The following is an 18,142-nucleotide window of genomic DNA, read 5'->3' as shown; positions in this document are numbered from 1 at the left end:
TCTTATACTGCTCTGGAAGTAGATCCTATGAATAAAACAGGAGACCAACTTCATGTTCATACGCTCCCTTTCTGAATACAAATTATAGACTAGACTTACCATCTTATTTTTATAGCTATGTCAAAGTGGAATTGGATGCAACAAACCAATCTACTTACAATTTAAGCTCTAAAAACTCATTTGTGACTGTATATATCAGCTATAGGGAGATATGCTCTTAATTATAAATATAATAAAAAAAAAACATAAAATAAAACATAAAAAAAACCTTGAAACTAAGCCAACCTCTGTTTAATTCATTTTATTTTAGATTCCAAAAATTAAAATCAAAAAGGATATATTTTTACTAGTGTCAAATGACAGGAAATTCAAATCCTGCTCTCGACGTTAACATCGTTGGTTGAGCGGTCAGATCCACTGACCCACAGGTTGGCGGTGAGATTCCAGGTCCCATAGATGAATGTTATTGTTGTGTCCTTGGGCAGGACACTTAACCCACCTCGTCCCCAGTGTCTGTGTACACTTGGAGGTGGAAAAGTGGTATATAAAAATGTGACAGTGCAACCAAATGTATGTCTAAAAGTAGGTTTTGGAATACCCTGTTCATTTGACCCATTCTTCAGGGCAGCACAAGTAGGGACCAATCTTCAGATCTTGAGCTTGTCTTGGTCAAGACTACTTTAGCGGGAGGATTTTACAGGTTTAGGGGTTGATAGACACCCAGACACAAGGAGAACATGCAAACCTGAACCTTCTTACCGTGAGGCGAGATCATACTGTGTATTTTCCTTTAAGGGGAGGCACTTAATTGTTTAGTTTTTGTTCTCAGCATGTAAGCTTTCATGCATAAACAGCAAAACTAATATTTACTTTAATCAACTTGCCTCCGTAGAGTTATATGGCACAGTGTAACTTCAAAATACATTTCTCCCATAGGGTCTTACGCCCTTAAAGTAGTACTCACACACATTAAACTTTACAGTCTTGTACTTGACAAGATTTTGACTAAAAGTTAAGTTTTAACTCCTAAAAATGAGACGAAATTTGAATATTTAAGTTAATTTTCAGTCAGATCTAGTTTACTCAAATACTAAATAGCTGTCAGGATTCTTGTTTTTCCCTGTATTCTTCTGTTCTCCAGCCTCACTGATGGTTTCCACCCACTTCTCACGTGCAGCCCATTGCCAATCAAGCTACAACCGCTGCAGTGCAAAGACTCATTCCTCCACACGCTGCCAGTCAGTTTATCCATGTGGTAGTTTCATTGTTTCATTGTTTTTCCATGTTTTCTTCAGACCCCGTTTTTGGACCAGACCCACACCCACCACCTCAGCCTCCGTCCCAGCTCCCAACACCCAGCCTTTGTTGTTGGTGTTTTTTTTTTTTTTTTTTATAAACCCTGTTAATTTTTTTGAGCCACCAGCTGTCATAACAATAAGATATCCAAATTCCCCTCTGTGTATTTTTAGTATCTAATCTGTCAACAAAAAGAAGCAAGAAATTTAAACCTGGCTGTTTTCATGTTTCCGTCTGCCAAAATTCTGTGTCAATTTTGGTCATTTTTACACATAAAATTCCTTATTTTTATACAAAAACTTTACCTGATGAAAATCTTGTAATACATTTTTTTTTTTCTTACATTTATGTTTAACATTTTTTCCTATTCACCTGCAGCATCTCAACCTCGTTATCTCAGCATGAAGACACCAATTTGGATCATTGGACTATTAAGGCTTTCATGTTCTTCCTTATGTGTAGTTCCACATAAATAATGCAAAATACAGGGTAATTATCTCACTATCTATGGATTTCAGAGTCATGAGAATCCAGGACTGTTGCCATAGGAATTCATAATTTAAAATAAAATAGTAAATCTTTTTAATTGGGTTCCACAAAAAGATCTGACCAAGAGCAAGATAAGAACATTACTGAACCATAGTCTGTGTTAATAAGTGGACTAAGTGAGTGTGACGTCACCCATAGCGTTCGGCTCCAGTCAAATGAAGCTCATCGAAGCTCAGTTATAGCGACGAGTTTGGAGCTGATATGGATAATTGGAATTCCGACCACGAGTATCATAGCAACCAAAGAGCCAATCCGGAGCAAGGCTGTTGAAGGTAACGCTCTTTTCCCACCGACAGCGCTGGTTTAGCAGGGAGTGGGCGCTTAGCAACAATCAAATCTGTTGCTAAGGCTAGTGAGAGCAACCTTGAGGAAAGGAGTTGTCTGTTATTAATGTTCATATTTTGATTTACGGACACAATAGCGAAATAAAAACACCAGGATCATGTAGAGCGGTTTAATACGAACATTTTAAGACGAAAATGATGAGTCTGACAGCAGCAGTTACAGAGAGAGGGGCCACAGTTTTTCAATAGAAAGTGAATTGGAGCCAGAGTCGATGGAGCCAGAAGGACGTCCATGATCACTTCCTATTTGGAACACGGCGGGTAACAGGTTAGCTATGTCCATTTATACATACAGTCTACATATATACATGTACTGAACCCAATCAAACCTTTTCTTTGTTATGAACAGAAAATACCAGACCAAACGGGGCATGTCTGATAAAAATTCCCCCGTTTTGAAAACATGAGATTAAGAACAGATTGGAGGATTGTTGCTAATTAATCCCAAAATGTCAAGCTGCAGAAAACCCTAAATCCATAACTCTCCATGTTGTATGCAAACAGATGCCGAGTAGATTTTTCTCCTCTTTCTCGTCTTTCCCTCCACGCATCACTTTGTCCGTTGCTGTGGAAACAGGAAGCACTCGTGGATCAGAAGGATTTGAAAGCGTGAGATCGAAAGAACACACAGAGAGAGAGAGAGGTATCCAGTCAATCACTAACACTATTTTGCCATATCTGGATTAAATAAGAAAATATTAACTTAAATACAGCAAAATATTCATGGATTTCAAAAATCTCTTAGCTGCCATTTTGACGAATTCTGCTTTGAGTTGTTAATTACTATGGAAACAGTCCCATTTTGTAATTACTCTTAAACCCATAGAGGTAGATTTGATACCATTGGTTGCTATTACTGTAATTATGATGAATCAGAATGTGTGTTTTAAAGCTGTACTGTGAAACTTTTCTTGAGAGGGGTCTGCTGTTTGCTTGTCTCCAAGGAGATGTTTGCCTGGAATGTTCCACTGTATGGTATTAACTTGTCTATACCCATGGACACAAGCAGACATCGGCGCCAGACCAAGTTTAATGCTATACAGTGGGACATTCCAAGCAAAGGAATAACGTCACTATGAAGGCAAGCCATCAGAAAAGTTACATAGTGCACCTTTTTAAAATTTAAATAGGTCATTCACTATAGATATTTCAAATAAGTAATATAGTGAAGTGGAAGATCCAGAACACACTTGAGGGACTATGTCTCTCGGCTGGCCTGGGAACGCCTTGGGGTCCCACCGGAGGAGTTGGAGGAAGTGTCTGGGGTGAGGGAAGTCTGGGAGTTCCTGCTTAGACTGATGCCCCTGCGACCCGACCCTGGATAAGCGGAAGAAAATGGATGGAATGTTGTTTCTATAGTGCTATAGGTGGGTTAAGTGTTTTTCTTATACTTTTTTTTTCTTTTTTCCTCTTTTTACATTTTTATTTACAGAAGACATCAAATATATGAGGCAAGATATATCGAATGATGTAGCAACGGAAAAAGGTAAGTAACACTACACTCAATATCCATAAAAAAAAGCTTTGTCGAGATAGATTTTGAGTTAATTGACATTTTTTTCTTTACTACATAATTCCATATATCTTACTTAATATATTTGATGTCTTCTGTGTGTATATAAATGTATAAAGTAGTAAAAATACAGAAAAAACAAAACAAAACATTGAATGACAGGGTGTGTCTAAACTTCTGACTGGCACTATACATAATGCCACATACATAACTGTTGCTTCATCATATACAGTAGTTACAAAGTACAATTTGACAAAAGTACTCACTGTTTTGTTCTTAAGTCTACAGTGAAAGGGTACATGTAACGTACGCTGTTGAGAAATAAAGAAACGTATTCAACTCAGCTTAATCATTTCAGCACCAGTGACAGTGAACAGCTCCTACTCAACGTTTTTCCCCAAAACTTCAAATCGATCCAGGGCAAATGTCTCCTACCTGAAAAAAACACATTTAAAACATGTAAACGTACAAGATCATGTGAAGTCGTTCCTTTTACTTCAATGTTTTAAATGTCAAATTTACAAACAGGAGTTCAACTGTCTTTTCTTCAAACAACAGCATAAGGCAATGGCGACACTGTGTGGTGGAAAAGAGTAATTACACAAGTGAAAGCTCCACAGCATTTTATACAAGGATCTAGCACACGACTATAAACACAATTTGTCTAGAAGTTTTTTATATGGTTTTATAGGGTAAGTAATTGCAGTAAAAATATTAGGGACCATAGTGATCACACTCGTTGAAAAAAAAATTGGGGGCCAGAGGCAACAAGCTTCACATGGGCCTCCTTCCTAATATAAATACGTTTCTTTAAGGTCCAAATCTGGGCCCCTAAAACCCCATCGACTCACCTGGTAGTAACAGAGCATGTCTATAGTTCTACCTATACTGTCTGTTAGCTCACAAAGTATAAATAAATAAATAATAATAATAATAATAATAATAATGCCACAGTAGAACATTGTAAACACTTTTCTAGTGGTTAAAGGTGCACTGTGTAACATCATCGCCTGAAGGTGTTGTTGTTTTGTCCCTGGAATGTTCCACACTATGGCATTAAACAATAACTATTTCTATATAGACAAGCAGGTGATGCTATCTGGCCAAGATCAGCATTTGCCTGTTTTTCAATTTTTTTTTTTTTAACAAAGTGAACATATTAAAACTGAGTCTATGTTTCCTCTGACATCTTTGAGTTTAGTTTGGCTCCTTTCTCTTGATTAAATAAATACTGCGTGTTTTGTTACGTTATAGGCTGATATTACATTATTGGACATTATTATATTATCGGTTGCTACAGGCTGAACTGAGACATTTTGAAAGAGATGTTTTGTTTCTCTCTTCATGGCTGAGAAGTTGAAATCTTAGCAAATGTATTTTTTATTTTTATATTTATTTATTTTTATTTTTTGTTTTTTATTATTTATTTTTTTGTATTTTTATTTTTTTAATTTTACATTTTTTGTAATTTTTTTAATTTTTACATTTTTTAATTTTTTTTTTTTTAATTTTATTTATTTATTTATTTATTTTTTTTTACAATTTTTCATGTGGAAATTAACTTCTCTCTCTTTTACCAAAGTAGAGCAACAGTAGTTCAGTTGGTAGAGTGTTTGTCCACTGTCACACAGATTGGCGGTGAGATTCCAGGTTCCACAGAACATGAATACTGTTGTTGTGTCCTTGGGCAAGACACTTAACGCACCTCACCTCCAGTGTCTGTGTACACTGGTGTATAAATGTGCGTGTGAATGAGTTTGAGCTCTGACTTTTAAGTGCCTCTCCAGCAGTTCCAAGTGAATGTCTGTTTGATCGTGTTATTGTCATATACATGTTTTGATGCCAACCCTGAAAATTCTCACAAAACAAATCTACCTCCAGGTCCAATTTTTAGTTTTCATTACGTTTTGGCCCCATGTTAATCTTAATAACCTAAAATCTGTTCTAGGGCCTTGAACACAGCTGTATTCAGACACTAGATGGCGATCTTTGACCATCTTTATGCACTAAACCTGTGACTGTGCCTTGTGCTGACAGTGGGGGGCGCTGTGTACCAAGACATGGACTCACTTTACCTCCTGCCTTCAGGAAACGAGTCAATTTTCAATTTATTTAATGTATTCTGGTTCTGTCACATTTTGGACGTAATGAACAGGTTTTGTTTATGTGAGAAGTGTTATTCTGGCTCTAATCTCATCACACAGGGTCAATGTACAGCACCTTTACAACACCTTTGCAAAATTTAAATTACTTTAGCTCTAATTTGTTCAGTTTTAAAATTTAAATAATTTCTTGTGGTATTTCTGCCCCATATAAACCAATCTGAAGTTTAGTCAAATAATTAAAAGTTTTCATTAATAGAAAGAAGGTAAGTTTTGTGATTCTTGTCCTAGTTCTACCAATATATCATTTGGTTAATATAGGGACAGTAATTGCGCAGTACTAGTTGTAAAGTACTATGCTTAAGTACAAATAGATATCTGTGCTTTACTTAAGTACATTTCACAGTGGGTACTTTTTACTTTTACTTCACTACATTCGAGAGCAGTATCTGTACTTTACTTAAGTACATTTTACAATGGATACTTTTTACTTTTAGCAGTATGTGTACTTTCTACTTCACTACATTTTTGAACTGGACTGAAAAGTGAAAGTTTTTTTTATTGTCTGAGACATGCTGAAAAGGCTGAAGGTTTATTTTTACATTCATAATTTGAGCAAACAGAAATATACAAATAAAAATATCAAAATCACTACATTTGAAGCTTTATAAGACCTAAAAATGTGTGCAAAATACTTATACTTTTCCCTCTTAAAATACATTTTTAAACAGGTACTTTAATACTTTTGCTTAAGTAGATTTTTTACTTTCACTGAAATGTTTTTCTTGCTCTAGTGTCTGTACTTTTACTTAACAAATTGAGTACTTCTTCCACCAATGAGTAGCAGTAGTTGTAGTAGTTGTAGCAGTAGTTGTAGTGGTAGTAGTAGTAGCAGTTATGACAAGACCAAAGCAAAAATAATTGTACATAGTAGGGCATCTGGCATTAAAAGTGCAATTTTCAAACACCAGTGTCAGCATTACAAATAGTATCAGTAGTTTTAGTAGTATCACCAGTACTGTAGTATAACTGTTGCAGGTTTAATGTGTAGTAGCAATGGTAGTAGTAATAGTACTCAGAGCTTTACTGTTAGTATCAAGACTATTTCAATGTCAAAGTCTTTTTCCAGTGATGGAAGGTAATGAAGTACAAGTAGTAAAGTACTGTACTTTTTAGATACTTTTTCTTTTTCTTCACTACATTTGAGAGCAATTATGTGTACTTTCTACTCCAGTACAGTTCTGAGTCTCTCTGTTTTCTCAGTGAAAGCTCTGCACTGGTCTCTGGGAGTTGTGAAAAGTGCTTATAAACTCATCATGTTGAATAATTAGGATGTTCAGAATACATAAAGTGAGGAATAACTGCAGACGATTTAAAGTACACGTATTACACTATTTTATGATCTATAATGTTGTTTCCTCATCACAAACAGACCTGGTGTTGTGTTTTGTTTCATTTACACATGTTCAACACACAAACCCTGCATATTTAGGCTGAGTTCTTCTCTCAAATTGGAAACACTCTGTTCCACCTTGTGATGTCATGCGGTAATACAGGAAGCGCTCAACTGTGTTATTAAACTCCATGCATCTTCACTAGAATCATTTGGATGATTTCAGACCTGGAATTGCCAATCTTTACTGAACAAAAGGTAAAAAAGGAGCTGTTAACTTGAAAATTACCACTTGATGACATCACAAAGTGGAACGGCGCATTTTGAGCTTTGGAGACATAGTCAGACTAACAATAAAGAGTTACTCAAACATGTGTGAATGAAACAAAACACAACTCCAGGTCTGTTTGTGATGAGGAAACAACTTTATAACATGACTTAAACCTCGTAAGAATCCATTTTGTGTTATACAGCAGCTTTAAAGACACGTTTTTTAGACAGTCAAAACACACCGCCTTTAACTTTGCAACTTCCCCTGTAGTTTTACTCGTGTACACTGCATATATTCGTAGTACGTCTTTGCCTTCACAGCCTCGTAGCACTTTGTTTCCCACAGAGATGACAGACTCCTGAAGCCTGTGTTCTACCTCCGACAGCAGAGGTAATGAGGCTGGCTGGGTGTTGTCTTGTTATTAATGACCAGAAAATGTTCCTGTGAGAAGATGTGTACAGCGCCTTTACATCACCTGTCAGGACGCAATTTATCACGGCTCACATTAAATACATCCCTTTAAACGGAATAAAGGCGTTGCTATTCTCCGCTCTTTAATTATAAATCATAATAATGCAATTCTGTGTTTTGTGTAGAGGTTCAAAGTTGTTTATGATTGCAACATTAATTTACATCGTTAGTCAGTTAAACTTAATCAAAGCTACTTCGGAAGTTAAAGGTTCCAAATCACACAAAACTGACTCTTGTGAGCTTTAAGACATGTTATAATGCTGTTACATCCTCAAAAACATACCTGGAGTTGTGTTTTGTTGTATTCACACATGTCTGTCTACATCTCCAAAGCTCAATATGCTCCGTTCCACCTTGTGATGTCATCAAGTGGTAGTTTTCAAGTTAACATCTACCTTTGACCTTTTGATCAATACAGATTGGTAATTCCAGGGTTGAAATGATCCAAATGATTCTAGTGAAGGTGTGTGGAGCTGTTTTATGAGGTGGGTTAAGTGTCTTGCCCAAGGACACAACGACAGCGTTCATCTGTTGGAGCTGGAAACGCTTCGCCAACCTGTGCATCGATGGATCTGACCGCTCGACCAATGATGATCAAGTCGAGAGTGGGATTCGAACCGCCAACCTTCAGATCAGGGGGCAAACACTGAGCGGGATTTGAACCACCAACCTTTTAGCAATAACAGTTAGTAATGTTTTTTCACTTCTCAATACATCGACGTTCATCATTTTCGCAATTGTAATTTAACGGTGGACTATGTAACTTTTCCGGTAGAGCGCACGCCATCTTGTCTTGGCATTTCGCTTGGCTGTTTCCATGGAGACAGGCAGGTGACACTAGTAGGACAAGTTACAGGTTAGATCTATGGAGAGGCAACCCCACAAGAACATACGGACTTTTGAGAGAGTTTGAGAGAGTTTTGTATTTGTATTTGTATTTATCACTTACTTCAATATTGTAGAACGTTCTAGCAATAACATCTCTACGGAGACCACCAAGTGAGCCCTCAGAAAAGTTACACAGTAAGCTTTAATCCTAGTGGCTATCCTTTATATAAATGAACGACAAGAATAAGTTTGTTGTGTCCAAAATCGTTCCAAATTTCTTCCAGGATCGTAGACGAGATTAAACCAAGATCTAAACCAGGTCTGACGTGAACCTGACGTGAAACTTGAGGTCTCAGAGTCTTCTTCACCGCGCTGTTATGTTTATCTTTTTCAGTATTGATCACATCGATTGGGTCGAGTATCGATCGACTTCAGGTTGGCTTATCACAGGGGAACTTTAGCTCTTCAGATGAACGGAGATTGTGAGAGGAGACGTCGGAATCTTAATGCGACGGACGCCACGAAGTCCGAGCAAAACAAGGTAAAGACGTAAATTACTTTCACTTTCTAGACGAGACTATTGCAGAGTTTGTTCAAGTATTATCCCTGTACTTGATGTTTACGTCTTCTAGTTCAGGAAAATGCCTTTAGCTTCATCCATCCATTTTCTTCCACTTATCCAGCGCCAGACTTCCAGACTTCCCACACCCCGGACACTTCCTCCTGCTCCTCCAATGGGACCCCAAGCCAATCCCAGGCCTTTAGCACTTTATCGTTTATTGTAGCGTTTATTACAGTATATCGTCTATGTGTTAAATGAGATGAGAACCATAAGGAAGCAACTGCCCGGTACGAACAATTTTGTCCAATCAGATACGGTGTTGAATGAGAACCATGTGGAGACAACTACCTGACACTTCCACATTTTTGTTTGTTTCTCTGTCATGGCTGAACATCATTGAGAGCTAAATGGGTGCTTTTTATTTGAGGTTGATAGTTCAAATCCCGCTCTCGACGTAAACATCGTTGCTCTGTAATTTGGTCTACTGATGTCATCTGCTTGTCTCCATGGAAACAGAAATAGAAATAGACAAGTGTAATGCCTTAGAGTGGAACATTTGCGACACAACAATAACAGCTCCATGGAGACAAGATGGCTGCCCCTCTTCCAGAAAAGTTACATAGTTCACTTTTAAATTACAATTGCAAAAATTATGAACGGTGACGTATTGAGAAGCGAAAAAACATTGTTGATTGCTATTGCTAAAAGGTTGGTGGTTCAATTCTTGCTCACTGTGCTCACTGATCTGAAGGTTGGTGGTTTGAATCCCGCTCTTGACATAAACATCATTGGTTGAGCGGTCAGATCCAGTGACCCACAGATTGGCGGCGCGATTCCAGCTCCTACAGATGAACGCTGTTGTTGTGTCCTTGGGCAAGGCACTTCACTCACCTCGCCCTAGTGTGTGTGTGTACACTGGTGTATGAATGTGTGTGTGAATGGGTGAGTAGTTCCTTTGACAATACCAGATTTTGTGCCTTATTTAAGCTAATGTTTTGTCCTTCCAGTTACATCAACTTTCACTCATAAATCCGATGTAATGTCCATACAGTTACTTTAGTAGTTTAGTAGTATTCGCAGTAGTTTCTTGCCTCTACTTGGATCATTTCTTGCTCTACTACATTCTTCTTCTACTTAAAAGTAAAACTATTTTCAAGATTTTGCTAAATTACCCACTTCCACCCTCAGCCTCTATAAATTTGCACTTATTTCCAGTCGGGGTACTCAAGTATGTTACTTGAGTAAAAGTACAGATACTGATACTTCTATTTGTATGGTCACTATGTTGGTCTGTCTTCCATTAAATAAATAAAGAGGGGGAAAAAAGTACTGATACCAGGGTGAAAAAATACTCGAGTAAAAGTAAAAGTATCACATGGAAAAATCTACTTAAGTAAAAGTATTAAAGTACCTGTTTAAAAATGAAAGTATTTCATGCAAATGTTATGATATTCTAATAAAGCTTCAAATGTAGTGATTTTATTAAAGGTTTGTAATGAATTTTGATCAACACAAACAATTGAATCGATTGTTTTTATTTGTTTGTTTTAGTTTTTTTTTACTCAGATTATGAACGTGTTAAAAATAAACCCTCAGTCTTTTCAGCAGGTCTCAAACTATAATAAAAAATACTTTTACTTTTCAGTCCTATTCAAACATGTAGTGGAGTAGAAAGTACAGATACTGCTCTCAAATGTAGTGAAGTAAAAGTGAAACATATCCACTTTAAAATGTACTAAAATAAAGCCACCTAGATTTTTACAGCACTTTACGACTTTTACTTTACTACGTTCCACCAGTTTATATCTACTTGTGTGTATTATGATTGCTGACATGTTTGTTGTCTAAAGCAGTTGCAGGTTTTCTCCCGTAGCTCAGTATAATATGTATGTACAGCCAGACTTTGAAAGGGTTTATATAGAGCAGGGTAAAAGAGGCTGTGCGCTTTGAGCTGCAAAAGGAGAAAGAAAAATGCATTGAAAAGCCAATAGGTCAATAAAGAGCATTGTATTTCCAGACCATATCACAGTCTCTATTTCACAAGAAACTCCAAGGAGTAAAATAAGAAAGAAAAGCCTGACAGAAAGACCTAAAGCTGCGTGTGTAACTTTTCTGCTCGTCTCCATGGAGATTACAGAGTCAGTTACTTAGTTGTCGAGAGATTTGTACAACATACTTTGAATAACTCCCTTGATCTCTCCACCCACCAGTTTAAATCAGTTTTTCCTTGCAGATGTTCATGTTTATGCCAACTTTATGTCTTCCAAATGTGATCTTGGTGGAGTGTGGAGGCCATATCTTCTTGTCTCCATGGAGATGTTATTCTTTACCGAGAAGGTTCCACAGAATGGCATTAAACTCGAGGAGTCAAGCTGCTCACAGTAATAATCCATGTTTTTCAATGTGTATATTTTTTATTGGCTACAAAAGGTGTAAAATAACAAAGAGAGAAAAGCCTGACAGAAAGACGTAAAGCTGCACTGTGTCTCCATGGAGATTTGTTCCAATGTTCCAGAGTGTCTAGCATTTTTTCAACAGTTTTAATGGCAAACCATACACTGTTTATAGAAATGGACATAGCCAACGTTCCGAATAGGAAGTGAGCATGTGCTCCCGGCTCCATTGACTCTGGCTCCAATTCACTTTCTATTGCAAATCTGTGGCGCCTCTCTCTGTAACTGCTGCTGTCAGACTCGTCATTTTGGTCTTAAAATGTTCATATTAACCCACTCTACATTATCCTGGTATTTTTATTTCACTATTGTGTCCGTAAATCAAAATATGAACATTAATAACAGACAGATCAGGCGCCTTCTTTCCACGAGGTTGCTCCTGCTGCCGTTAACAACAAGTTTGATTGACAGTGTTGCTAAGCGCCCACTCCCTGTTAAATCAGTCGTCTGAGCGGGAAGGGGCGTTACCTTCAACAGTCTCGTTCTGGATTGGCTCTTTGGTTGCTATGATATGCACAGTCAGGATTTGAAATATGGAACTTGGCTCCAAATTGGCCTCTATAACGTTTAGCCTCGATGAGCTTCATTTGACTGGAGCTGAACGCTATCGGTGATGTCACACTCGCTTTGTCCACGCTCAAAATCATGTTTTTTCAGAGACTCAGCCGCTGCGAAAAAAGCCCTGAAAACTTGTTCAAAACTGCCATTCTTTCATTTGTGTTTTTTTTCTGTTAGTGGGATTGCCTCTCCATAGTTCTAACCTGTAACTTTGTTTGGTGGCGTCGCTGCTTGTCTCCATAGCATCATAGCAGAAACTTCCAAGAAAAGTAATAACATCTCCATGGAGACAAGCAGGTGGTGGAACCCCCACCAAAAAAGTTACGTAGTGCCCCTTTATTAAATGTCTTGCAATTCTTTTCAATTTTCAGTTTTAAAGTTTTTACAATCCAAAAATTCAGTACTTCTTCTTAAAAGTAAAACTATTTTGAAGATTTTGCTAAACTATCCACCTCCACCCACCTTCATAAATTTAACATGATTTTCAATTTATTTATTTCCTGAGGTGGAAAAGTACTCGAGTTTGTTACTTGAGGAAAAGTAAAGATACCAGGCCTTAAAATACTCAAGCAAAAGTAAAAGTATCACATGGGAAAAAGTTATGTTGCACACCTCTATTAAATGTCTTCCAATTCTTTTCAATTTGCAGTTTGAACATTTTTACAATCTCAAAATTCAGTCCCAAACTTAAAATTGTTGCATATTCATGGAGCTTTTTCATAATTCTAGCAAAATTGCAGTTGTCAGTTTTGACTGTCAGCACAAGGAGCAATTTGCCAACTTTTCCCGTGCGTTTTGAATGGCTCGTGTAATGGTTTTCTGAAGAATAACCTGGGTGAATTTGAAAGTTTCCAAAGAGAGTTAATTAGCAAAATGATACCCTGTCATGGCCTATTTCACAACCCTCCTCAAAGTGTTTCTTACCAAAATTGTCACAAAATGTTTCAGAATTGAGGACAACAATGTTTAGAATGTTCTTTTACTGGCGAAAAAAGTCGACGGCACAAACAGAGAAAACTTCACTAGTGATTTAAGTTTCAAATTCTCTCAATATATTACTCAAAAATGTCATTAACTTTCATTTTGTCCTTTGCCTCCTGTATTTTCAAAGCAGATTTACCGTAATGTGGTGATATTTCACACTGTAAACCAGATGCCCTTCCTAATGCATCCAAACCAGTGTTATTTACATGCTTACATCCAGTGGTGGAAGGTAACAGTAGTAAAGTAAAAGTAGTAAAGTACTGTACTTAAATGAAAAATGAACGTATCTGTACTTTACTTAAGTAGATTTGAAACTGGATACTTTTTATTTTTACTTCACTACATTTGAGGGCAGGTATTTGTACTTTCTACTCAGCTACATTTGTGCACTAGATTGAAAAGTAAAAGTATTTTATTATAGTTTGAGACCTGCTGAAAAGGTTGAAGATTTATTTTTAACACATTCATAATTTGAGCCAAAAAAAAAACCAACACAAAAAACCCCCCACAAAAAACACACACACACACACACAAAAAACCCAAATAAAAACATATAGAAAAAAAACCAAAACGATCGATTAAATAGTTTTTTTCTAACAAAATTCAGAACAAATCTTTATCAAAATTACCTCATTTGAAGCTTTATTAGATCTCAAAATCTGTGTGGATACTTTTACTGTTTTTATATTTTTAAACAAGTACTTAAGTAACAAAACTGAATACTTCTTCCACCACTGCTTATACATCTCTACACCTGCTGAGGTCCAACAGCTAACGTAACTTTATAGTTCAATTCATTTATTTTGTAACGCCCAAAATCACAACAACAGTTGTCTCGAAGGGCGTTCATGTTTTGGTTGATGGGGGAAACCGGAGTACCCGGAGGAAACCCATCCAGACACGGGGAGAAACATGAAAAACTCCACACAGAAAGGCCTGGTGACCCGGGGATCGAACCAACCTTCTTGCTGTGAGACATGAGTGATGGCACTCAGTCACCGTGCCGCCAAGACACAAAAAACAAAACAACAGGAAGAATCAGACACAACAGGAAAATCAGACACAACAGGAAAAATCAGACACAACAGGAAAAATCAGACACAACAGGAAAATCAGACACAACAGGAAAAATCAGACAACATAAGAAATCGGCCAGGCGAGGGGGAGGAAGACCAGACGAGGAGGAGGAGAGCCGGGCGAGGAGGAGGAGAGCCAGGCAAGGAGGAGGTCCAACTATCATCGGGGCATCTGAAAGAGATACACTCCACAGGGGGAGTGGGACAGGGGACAACATGTGAATAGCATTGCTGATGAGAAAATAGGGCAAAGTAGAGGATAGTGCTCAGGTTGCCATACTTCCCCCAGCTAGTTACTCCTACTGCAGCTTATCTTATCCCGGGTTTTAATAACCCTAACTCCCTCACTAAGTAACCTGGTCATACGCTATATCGAAGAGGAAGGTTTTAAGCCTGGTCTTAAATACAGAGACTGTGGGGGCCTGTTTAACATCAGCAGGGAGTTGATTCCATAGCACAGGAGCTTGGTAACTGAATGCTCTCCCTCCCACTGTACTTTTGGACACTCTAGGAACCACTAATAGTCCTGCATTCTGAGAGCGGAGTGCTCTGTTTGGCTGGTATGGGACAATAGCATCTTGCAGATAGGATGGGGCCATACCGTTTAGGGCTTTGTATGTCAGGAGGAGGACTTTGAATTTGATTCTAAGCTCGACAGGAAGCCAGTGCAGATATTTTAGTACAGGACTGATGTGGTCTCTTCTTTTAGTTCCTGTTAGGACTCTGGCTGCTGCATTTTGGACCAACTGGAGGCTCCTTATAGTACTTTTGGGGCAGGCGGCAAGCAGGGAATTACAGTAATCAAGTCTAGAAGTAACAAATGCATGGATGAGTTTTTCAGCATCGTTTTTAGGTAAAATATTTCTAATTTTAGTTATATTTCGCAGGTGAAAGTATGCGGTTTTACAAGCTAGGTTTATATGGGCTGTGAATGAGAGACATACATAGTGACATACACCACCTGATATTTTCCATGGAGATGTTTTTGCTTTGCCTGGAATGTTCCACAATACGGCATTAAACTTGTACTGCATTTATATCTGCATCTATAACTTGGTCTGGTGGCGTCACCTTCTTGTCTCTGTAGCGGTAAGTTTAATGCTACACTGAGGAACATTTAAGGTACAGCAAAAACAAATGGTGCACCTTCCACCCATAGACGTAGCGTTAGGCTCCAGTCAAACGAAGCTCATCGAGGCTAGCGGTTATAGGGGCGAATTTGGAGCCGAGTTACATATTGGGAATTCTGACCATGAGTATCATAGCAACGAAAGAACCAATCCAGAGCGAGGTTCTTGAAGGTAACATCCCTTCCCGCCTGCACTGTTGATTTAGAAGGGAGTGAGTGCTTAGCAACACTGTCAGTCAAACCTGTTGCTAACGCTAGCAGGAGTGACCTCGAGGAAAGAAGGCTCCTGATTTGTCTATTGTTGATACACTTTAAGACCAAAATGATGAGCCTGATTACAGCAATTACAGAGAGAGGGTGTCACAGTTCTGCCTGTTTTCTTATTCATCCCCAGTCCAGCTTCGTTTCCCAACCTGTTCCTGTACCCCACATGTGTCAAACTCAAGGCCCAGGGGCCACATGCGGCCTGCCACGTCATTTTGTGCGGCCCGCGATAAAGTAAATTAAAAGGTATGACTGTCTTAAAATGTCAGTTTATCATTAGATACACAGTTACACAGCCATTTTTTCATATCTATGCAAATCCATATGCAATATTTGTAACTTGAATAAGCAATAAATATAGAAATAGTTAATTAACGAGATTAAAACGTAGCCGTAGCCTTTATGTTCTCCCTCTGTTCAGTTTGTGTTGCTGGATTGTCATTTGTTGTTGTTGAACTTGTAGTATTCACCGACACAAGGAGTTTTGCTGCTTTCTTTGTGTTGCACGTGAGTCCACTTTACTACCTGCATGACAGAGGGGAAGGCAATTTTTCAATAGAAAGTGAATTGAAGCCAGAGTTGACAGAGCCAGAAGCGCGCCTGTGATTCCCATTTATATATACAGCCTATGCTTCCACCAGATAAGTGAAAAAAATAGTAAAACAAAAGCTACTTCACCTCCTTGTACATTCAAATCATCCTCAACACTTCTAAAACTCGTGACATTGGCGGCATTAGGTTAACAGTTAATCCCATATCTCCATAATGGCCGCCCCTCTCCCTTCTCTCATTACCAGCGGTTCATTGCTTCCTCTAATACATGTACCTCGCAGCTGTCCGTTGTCACTGTAATTAGGCGCTGATCTGTACCAAACCATATTAAGATGAATTCTGCGGGTGCTGGCTGGTGTCACACAGGGAGAGGAGAGAACAGGCCCGCATCAGAAAACACTTCGGATAAGAAGATGTTTAAACCGACGGGAGGTACTGTGTGGAAATGGAAGTAATGTAGTTTGAGTATACAAGAAGAAGAAGAAGAAGAAGAAGAAGAAGAAGAAGAAGAAGAAGAAGAAGAAGAAGAAGAAGAAGAAGAAGAAGAAGAAGAAGAAGAAGAAGAAGAAGAAGAAGAAGAAGAAGAAGAAGAAGAAGAAGGAGAGAGAGAGTTTTGATTTGGGGTGAAATTGTATTTTTGTTGCTTTTAAAGTGGTGTTTGGACAGTAGGGTTGTCAAAAGTATCGAAAATCAGATACTAATCGATACAAAAGGCAGTACTGAAACTAGATACTAGCGCTACTACTACTACTACTACTACTGCTACTACTACTACTACTACTACTACTACTACTACTACTACTTCTGCTCCTAGTAATACTGCTACGACTACTATAAATACTACTGCTGCATAACTACTACTACTACTACCATTTCCAGCATTAAAACTAATGCTACTACTATTGCAACTACTTCTACTACTACTACTACTACTACTAATAATAATAATAATAATACAACTGCTATTATACAACTACTATTGCGACTACAACTAATACTACTACTACTATTACTGCTGCTATTACCAATACTTCTACTACTGCTACTACGACTGCAACTGCTACTAGTACTGCTATTACTGCTACTGCTACTACTACTACTACTCTTAATACTGCCGATACTACTGCTACTACTACGACTTCTACTACTACTGCAACTGCTGCTACTACTGCAACTGCTACTGTTACTACTAATACTTCTACTACTGCTATTACTGCTACTGCTACTACAAATACCTTTGCTACTACTGCTACTACCACTACTACAACTACTTATTTTGCTCTACTACAGCTACTCTTACTCTTTCTACTACTCCTACATCTACTACCCCTTCTACCACTCCAAATACTACTACTACTACTACAAAGCTTGTCCACCAGTTGAACTCAGTACTACACTTCTCCATTCGATAGATATATTTTTATGATCTCTACTACAAAACAGGCCAATTTCTCCGCACAGTCCCTTGGAACCAGACTGCAGAAAAAGACACAAAAACTCCACTCCACTCCCGACGGCGTTTCAAATTCCCTATTACCATATTTTTAGAATTTTTCAATCACGGAGCACTTCTGTATCCATAACACCAATAACAGAGTGCTTTCCAGGCGTTCCACGGGCTGACACAGAGAGGATGTGTCTTTAAAAGAGTGATAAATGCTGCCTTTTTCCATTACTGACCCCAACTTGACCCCAAAAACATTTCCTCCATATAGCCACACGATCAATCCAGCAGCACTCCCACATGAGCTGATGCTTTCAAGTGCTCATAGGAGAAAGAATTTGAGTTAAGAGTAA

This window comes from Periophthalmus magnuspinnatus, chromosome 19 (genome assembly GCF_009829125.3).
Source record: "Periophthalmus magnuspinnatus isolate fPerMag1 chromosome 19, fPerMag1.2.pri, whole genome shotgun sequence".
NCBI classification, from domain to species: domain Eukaryota; kingdom Metazoa; phylum Chordata; class Actinopteri; order Gobiiformes; family Gobiidae; genus Periophthalmus; species Periophthalmus magnuspinnatus.
This window is presented reverse-complemented; position numbering follows the sequence as displayed.